Consider the following 8,972-nt stretch of genomic DNA (forward strand, 5'->3'; position numbering starts at 1 on the left):
TCTTCCATCTTAACTGGAAAACCCTGGATAATTTTTTCTATGTAAGATCATTGAACCACTAATTTTTTTTTTCAGCAAAAAAGAATGACTTCAGGATACAACCCTCTGACTTTGGATTCTATCAGAAGCAAATCTGTTAGCAAAGGTCTCCAGCTAATATATGCTATGGAATTGTATCAAGATTTGTTCTCTTTGCTTGGAGTTTAATAAAAGTCAAGATTTTTTAAAACTAAGGAGTAATTTAGCTATAGGAGGAACTTGTTCCTGTAATCAGTCAATGAGCATTTATTAATCGCTTCCTATGTGCCAGGCACCAGGATGCAAAAAGAATGAAACAATTCCTATTCTCAAGGAGTTACCCAACAATGACAATAAGGATAGAAAAGTCTTGGAGGCTAATTCGGTGAAGACAGAGAGAAATGTCTTCCATGCCTTATGAGTTCCTTGAAGATATAGTCCAAAGAGAGAGAAAATTGCTTCCCTAACCTATAGGAGAAACTATCATGATAAAGAAATGGGCATCAGTGAAGGAGAGATTGGTGTTAGATGGAGTTCCTCTATGCTGGTAGTTTTTTAACTGAGTTATACAAGGACAGAGAAAGTAGTTTTGTTTTAAATTTTGCTTATGGTTTGGGATGTATGTTAGCAGATTTCAGGAGCAAGGAAGAGACAGATGAGAGAGGATGAAAAGGAGATATTGTTTAAAGGTAGGTAGATGGCATAGCTGCCTTTGACTGCTGGGCCCTATAGAAGGGCTGTGGCCAAAGCCAACTAATGCTTGTAGAACTTTTCTCTCTGGAAGATCTGACAAAGAGGATGGCGATGTGCTCCATTCTTTTTCTCTACTCCTTAAGAAGATAGGAGTTTACTCTTGAGTTTTCTTGTTCTTTCAGGTTTGTTTGCAATTTCCGTTTTAATTTTCAATATGGCTAATTTAGAGAAAGATATGATTAACCACAACTTTCCCAACACAAGTGCTTCGTTATTTGTGAATGGAAAATAGCAACATGAGAGAGAGGGGAGCACAGTGACTGAACTAGTGATGGAGCAAACTAAAGGGAAAGAGGTTTTTATGCTGTCTGGGGTCTCCTGAGATAAATGAGAAAATGTTCTTGCTATTTATTTTCTATTTTTTAAACCTCCCAAAGTAGGTCAAATATGGATCTAGGTCTTCTTTCCTATCTACTGTTTTCCAACCCACGCATGGATAAAAATTTCTCTGTAGGGATGATTCTGAGGGCAGTGAAAAGGAGTGGCTGGAAATGTCTGGTAATGCCCACATTCCAAGGGTGGGGGGCATACAAGAGAGAAGAGTTAACTCCCCTCTTCACCTTCAACCAATCTCCAAACTCTCACAAATATCTGCCTACATAGTCATACACAGAATATACAGAGAATAATAGTCACATACCAAATATGAAGAGAATAAATACAAAATTGATAATATAAGAGAGGGTAAAGCATTAGCGGGAAGAGGAATAGGGGTGATTTAATGTAGAAGGTGGTACTTAAACTTCATCTTGAAGTAAAAGAGGGCTTATATAAGGCTAAAAGGAAGAGAGAGCACATTCTAAGACTAGGAGATGACCAGTAAAACAGAAAAGGGAAATGGAAAGGAACAGAAAGAACAGTGTGCTTGGATCAGAATGCATGGAAGATCAGCTCTGGCCTCAGATACCTAGCACCCACACAAAATAACTGGCCATGTAACCTTGAGCAAGTTACTTAACCCCAAATGCTTTAAAAAAAAAAAAGAATGCATGGAAGAGAGTAACATATGATGCTGGAAAGATTAGCTTGGGGCCAGGTTGTGAAGGACCTTAAAAGCTAAACAGAGGGGTTTATATTTTATCCCAGATGCAATAAGAAATCACTGGAGTTTATTGGGCAGGTGAGCAAAATGGTCAGATTTGCATGTAAGGAAAATCATTTTGGTAACTGTGGGAAGGTTGGGTAGAGTAAGAAGAGACCTGAGTCAATTATGAGCCTGTTGCAATAATCTAAGCTAGAGGTGATAAGGGATTGAACTGGGGGAATAGTTGTGTGAGTAGCTGAGGAGTCTGTTGTGGAGGTAGAAAGAGTAAGTGGCAACTGAGTAGATATATGGAGCGAGGAGGTGAAGATAACACTATGTAATGAATCTCGAAGACTGCATGAAGGTCAATAGAAACAAAGAAGTTCTGGAAGAAGTGTCACTAATAAGCTCAGTTTGGGATGTGTTGAATTTTCAAGCCTGCTACCTTATCATCTCATACTTCTGAAATACATACATCCAGCAGGTATGTTACATTAGGAGAAGAAGTTAGTGGAAGTTAGGTGGCGCAGTGAATAGAGCACCAGCCCTGGAGTCAGGAGGACCCGAGTTCAAATCTGGCCTCAGACACTTAACACTTAACAGCCGTGTGACCTTGGGCAAGTCACTTAACCCCAATTTCCCTGCCTTCCCCCCTCCAAAAAAAGGAAGTTAGAAAAGAGGTAACAACTAATGGATATGATATATTTGCTTACAATAGAACCAAAACAGAATGAAACAAAGCTTATATAGCTGTGGTGGATAAAGAGGAAACCAATCACTCATGTCTCTTGTGTAGTGATTAAAATTAAGGTAAACTAAGGCAACAATGTTCCCAGTCCATTCAATTTATTGGTAAGGTTAGTACTTACCCATAAAAAGAGGTCTTTAGCTCCTCAGCAAGTAAAAAAAAAAAAAGAATCCAAGGTAGAGTTTATAAGACTTCTTATAATTTAGGGAAAGCAGATAAAGATAGAAGAGCACCATAGACAGAGCCTAGGATTAAGTCATCGGGTTTCTATTGGTGATAAGAGGTTCTTTCTTGTCACTAGGGAAAGCTGATTGGTTGTATATACCTTTGTCCTTGCAAGGACAGCTGGTAGTACAGAGATAACAGGACTGCTTGACGTAAAGATAGGACAGTGATTTACAGGAAGACTGAACTTCTGACTTCATGGACTTCTGATAACTCAGCGACGAAGAAACATTACTTAAGCAGTTATATGAAATGTCAGTAGGTGGTACAGAATAGGGTCAATTACAAAATAGAATCCATTTGACTTTCTCACTTGAGAAGTTTGTTTTATTTAAATAGCCTAGCTCCTAGTTTCTGGATTCTGACACTTTCAGTTGTGTTAGCACAGGCAAACTGCTTCGTCTCCCTGAGCCTCAGTTTCCTCATCTGTCAAATGAGTAGTTTGAAGCAGGTGACCTCGACCATTTTCCCTCCATATCTACCATAGATCATCATTTTCTGTAGTTTCAGGTAATGGGTAGAATCTATTTTATGGAGATTTTAAATCACAGAATCATCGAAGTGGAGCTAGAAAGGACCTTGTTGTTGGTCATCTTTCTTTCCAAAGAGGACTCATGACATCGTGGTCTTAACTTGTGAATGAATTGGATTAAAGTGAGGCAGTTGCACAAAAGTCGTCTGCATCATTCTCTCCTCCAGAGTCATCAAAGAACAGTGGCCAGATGAAAATCAAGATTACTGGTGATGGCCCAGGATGCAGAGGCCGGCCCTGGCATCTCAGATGTCTGACCAAGCCCTAAGCGCTCCACAGAACCTGCTTCAGTGCCTTCATGGCCTGTTGGAGCCCCTTTTGGGGTTTTCTTGGCAAAGATACTGGAGTGATTTACCATTTCCTTCTTCAGATCATTTTACAGATGAGGAAACAGAGGCAAACAGAGTTTAAGTGCTTTGCCCAAGTTCACAAAGCTAATAAGTGTCTGAGGCTAGATTTAAACTCAGGTCTTCCTGATGCCTGTCCCAGAGCTCTATCTGCTGTTTCACCTAACTGTCCCTAGCTATAGCTAGAGGGGCTGAGCCTGGCCTTGGGACTCAATTAATTTTTCTGCTTTGTTTTTCTTCCTCTGGTGACTAAGCTGTAATTCTGAAATGGACAAGTCTAGCCTTGTGTAGCACCAATGCAATATTTACATCTCCCACAATCACAATAAAGACTGTGACTGTAAGTATTGCATTCTGTTCAATTGCAAAATATACCAGATTCTCCAGATAGGGGATAGAACTGAAGCATTTATTTAGACACCAGAAAACTGAATCCCAAAACCAGTGAGCCAATTCCATCATAGTACCAAAGACATTCAGAAGCCTTAATAACACTGAGAACCACAGCATCCTTCAGCCTTCCCACAAACCAATACAAGATCAATATATACTCACAAACCTCTCTATCTCCTTGCCTGAGCTCCTCTCTCTCCCACCATCTCACTAGCTCTGATCAGCTTCCTGTGGGTTCTGCTTCCCTTTAGCAAATTCCTTCCATGACAGGCTCCATGTGATTACATTCAGCCTATTAGGGGGCAGAGTTTATTTTCAAAGCAGGGAAGGTCTTCAAACTCCCCCCTAGGTCTATTAAGTGGCAGAGAGGATCTTCAAATTCCCAGTACACCTTGGAAGCAACCTTCTAAGTTTTTAAGGTTAAGAGTCAGGGTTCCTCAGTTGGGAGCTGGTCACACTGTAGGAGATGTCTACTATATCTACTTTGGCACTTTGTGGAGGTGACAAGCAACAAATAGGGAAAATGAGCACAATAGTCCCACAAAGTGCTTCATGTTTTGCTGTTAACAATAATTATGTTACTGCTACTTCAAAATAATTTTTCTTTCATTGAATGCATGAGTCTTTTGTGGGTTAAGTACTTATTTTGCACGAAAGAGACAAATAGCTGTCCCATATCTGATTTACATTGTATCCAAGATTTAAGTAACTTTTCCTGTGCCTCTAGGGTGAGGGTATAAAGAAGCAATGATAATGACAGGTCCTTCTCTTTGGAAGTCAGATGCCCCCAGGACTGAACCCAGAGTCCATGTCCCCAGGTCCCGAGCTGAGAGGAGCCCCTTACCACCCCAACTTCCCTAGCACAGCAGAAAGCTGTTTGTTTTTTCATTAGCGACCTCCCTCATAAAATTATCTTGAATTCATTTTGAATATATTTAAATAGGCATATATTATCTCTCCAGTAAGAATGTGAGCTCCTTGAAGGAGGGGGTTGTTTTGTTTTTTTCTCTGTTTCCTCAGTGGCTGGTACATGGTAGGTACAGTTATCTAACTGGGGTTAGGGGCACAGTGCCCCTGTGATCTGGAAAATCCATGTGGAAAAGTTTTGACCATCCCTTCATACCAAAGAAGAAGATTGAATTATTATGGTATTAAAAGATAAGATATATTGATATTACATAATACTATACATATGTCTTATGCAGTTTTGAGTTTCTAAACTTTTTCTGTCTCATCTGCTGGCCTTCACATGTTGTCTGTAGCTTTGGCAAAATTCCCCCTAAATTCCCACTTAATTTCTTATGCCAACCCACAATAAATTGAAGCTATGATGGGGAAAATCTTGATGTAGAAAGGACAACTGTATTCAATACATTCTGGTTGATTGATTGATTGTCTTGTCCATAGCTAGTACATGTCAGAGGCAGTACTTGAACTCAGGACATCCCTCTGTCCACCATACCCTTGCTACTTCTACTTGCCTAAATTAACCTTATTGGATCGGCTAAGGAATGGCTGCTTCTCTTGATTTATTTCAAAAATTTCAGTAAGACTTTAAATTCATATACATTTAAATTTTAGAGAAGTGATTCATAAGCATCCTGGTATAGTAAAAAGAACAATGAATTTGGAAGACCTGGGTGCAAATCCTGGTTCAGTCCATACAGCCTTGGGCATGTTAGTGTCTCTGAAGCTCAGTTTTCTCCTCTGCAAAATGGCAAATTTGAACTAGATGATCTGGAAGATCCCTTCCTGATCTAGGTCCCATGATCCTCTGCTGCACTCTACTATATTGCACTGTCCTGCATTGTACTTTACAATAAGGCATTTCAGTCAATGGCTACAAAACCATGTGAAAGATATCATATTGCAAATCAGCTTTGTTCAGACTCCCACTGCCAAGTAAGATTCTGTGAGAACTGAAAGATAAATAAATGCCAAATAAAAAATTCACAAAGAGCCAGTCTCAGCTATTTTTTCATCCAAGGGAGGAGGGAATTCTTCAGTGGGTGTGGGGCCTCCATAAGGTTTCTCAGCTGAATCAGACAAGATTTGGTCTGACCATCAAGTTCTAGGCAAAGTTCCACAGTTAAATATGTCGGTTTAATGGTCAAACAGAACTGTCCTGAGTGGGCACATAGAGTCTTTTTTTAATCTTTCATTTTCCCATAGTTATCAAAGCAAGAGCCCAGCTCAGGTCCACTACCAGAAGAAAGCTGATGACCACCCTTGTATTAGCACAGAAATAGTACAGAAAGCTCCTTGTTAAAGGCAGTGAGTAGGAAGACACCACTTCTCAAGTCTGCCCCGCTGCAGCCATCAGACAAGGGTTGACTGCAGGTCTAAGACATCCCCAGCACAGTTACTGAACTCTGAATACATATAGAATCTGTGTTTGTAGTCAGTTGTTAATGGAGTGGTTAACTGGATCCTTAACTCCTATCTCTCATTTTTCTTGGCTTCAAAGAGTGTCATGATATTTTAATTTTCCCGGGGGCAGTCACCACATTCTAAGAGAAGCTCCAGTGACTCTTTAACCTTTGGTTACTGCCAACAGGAGTGCTGCACTGCCGTGTGCAAGCCCTGGACAGGTGCCCAGAACTTGAAGGGGCTTGAAGGACGTTGAAAGTAGCTAAAAGTATAATACTTGCCTTTTGCTCAACTTACTAAGGTGGATGAGTGAGATAAAGACAGGCAGACTAAAGAGGGAAGTTTTAACTGTGAAAGAGCTAGGAAGGAAGAAGCTCCCTCTGATGTAGTAAAATCCTGCCCGTACAGTACAAAAGAACACTCTCGAACATTTGTTCAAATACTTGTAGGTAATTATGGATAATTTACAAGGAGGATGGAAGTCATAGAAGCTTGCCTAAATAACTCATATTTAGAAGACTCCCCATGGGTACCTTAAGAAATATTAAGTAAAATGGCGAATGCCTTGAAATAATTGCTATTATTTCACTGAGTCCCAATTGCAAGTTGTGTTTCAAAATGGGATTTGGGGGAATCTGGAACATTTGGAAATGGGTTCTTAAATGAAGACGCTATGATGTTAGGCATCAAAACAAAGCAGCGAGAGAAAGGAATATCTGTTTTCTTCTCCAACAATAATTTCATTTTTGGAAGACGCTATGAGGCACTAACTCTAACAACATATCAGGAAACGTATAAACATCCAAATCCCTAAGACTTACCCAATTGGAAGTCTCTTGTCATATATATTTTCTAACATGGAACAGTCGAGCATATGTTACCCATTAATATTCTACACAGAGAAAAAAATGAAGGATGAGCAGAAGGTGGCTATTTATAAGAGGAAAGCAAATTAAAAATACCTAAAAAGAAACTAATTACAAATTAGACAGATGAGCAAGAACCATATAGGGTACCCTGAAACAACATGGATTTTCCCCAATATAACTATTATCTAAAGTGTACATTATATATGTGTGTACATTTGAGTATCTGAATAAGCACATGCATATTTAAAACTGTCTCATGCCTGATTTAAGTTCATTTTCAATCAAACGTGATTCCTCTGGACTTCTTCATGCCCCAGAAACGTTTGCATCCTGGAAGATCACTTCAGTCCTGGAACCCACACTCAGAAGTAAGTACCCTCTTCCCCCAGGTTCCCTCTCTCTGATTGGATCAGTCTTCCATTTAAGGATTCTCAAGTCAGCTTTCTCATTTCCTTCTAAACTTCACTCATTTGGATTTCTCCATCATAGCCCATTGCTTAGTACCTGCTTCCTCCTTTTTATTTTCCCTTTATGTATTTTCTTCCTCATTAGAATGTAAGCTTCCTGAGGGTAGGGACTATCCCTTTGTATTGGTATTCCCAGCATTTAGCAAAGTGCCTAGAACATAGTAAGTGTTTCATCAATGCTTATTGCCTAAATGACTGGATTACATTGTAGAGCTAACTTTTAAAGTCACTTCTACCTCCATAGCATATCCCTACTTCTACAGCCACTGTCCTAGCTCATCAGATCTAGAGTTAAAAGAGAACAGTGAATTAATTTAGTCCAATCCCCCACTCCCATTTTACAGATGAATCCCAGGAAGGTAAAAGACCTTGCCCAGTGGCAGCGGACGGCACAGTGGACAGAGTGCTGAGTCTGAAGTCAGGAAGACCCAGTTAAAATCCAACCTTACAAATTTACTGCCTCTGAGACCCTGGATAAGTCACTTAATCTCTGCCTCATTTCTTCAGCTCTAAAATAGATATTGTAAGAACACCTCCCTCCCAAGGTAATCGTGAGAATAAAATGAGGCAATATTGAAAAGTGCTTCGCACAACACTCGGCACATAGTAGACACTATTAAAAGCTTATTCCTTCCCCTGCCAAGGTCACAGAGAGAGTAAATAACATGACTGGGATTTGAACTCAGGTTTTCAAACTTCATGCCCTGTGTTCTTTTTCATTATAATGTGCTATCCCTGGATCATTTCTCTAAATTTGGGATAACCAGGTATTTGAAGTCTTAATAAAAATTCTGAAATCAGTCAAGATTATTAAGCTTCAGTTGACCAAGTCTGAACATATAGTCCTCATTCCACACCTAGAGTCCATCACCTTTCTCCTGAAAGGTAGGAGGCATACCTCACCACTGGTATTTTCAAGTCAGAATTGGTTACTGAATGCGGTCAGAATTCAGATCCTAAAGAACAACAAAAATTTTCAGTTCAATTTAACTCAATAAATATTTATTGAGTATCTACTGTGTCAAAAAGGCAGGACTCATTGGAAAAGACCCTGATGTTGGGAAAGATTGAAAGCAAAAGGAGAAGGGGATGGCAGAGGCTGAGATGGATGGATGGATGTATAGATAGACAGACAGACAGACAGACAGGTAGATAGATAGGTAGATAGATAGATAGATAGATAGATAGATAGATAGATAGATAGATAGATAGATAGATAGATAGAT

Source organism: Petaurus breviceps, unplaced genomic scaffold (assembly GCF_028583685.1).
Source record: "Petaurus breviceps papuanus isolate PSGF00001 unplaced genomic scaffold, PetGlider_PUasm1.0 90849, whole genome shotgun sequence".
NCBI classification, from domain to species: Eukaryota; Metazoa; Chordata; class Mammalia; order Diprotodontia; family Petauridae; genus Petaurus; species Petaurus breviceps.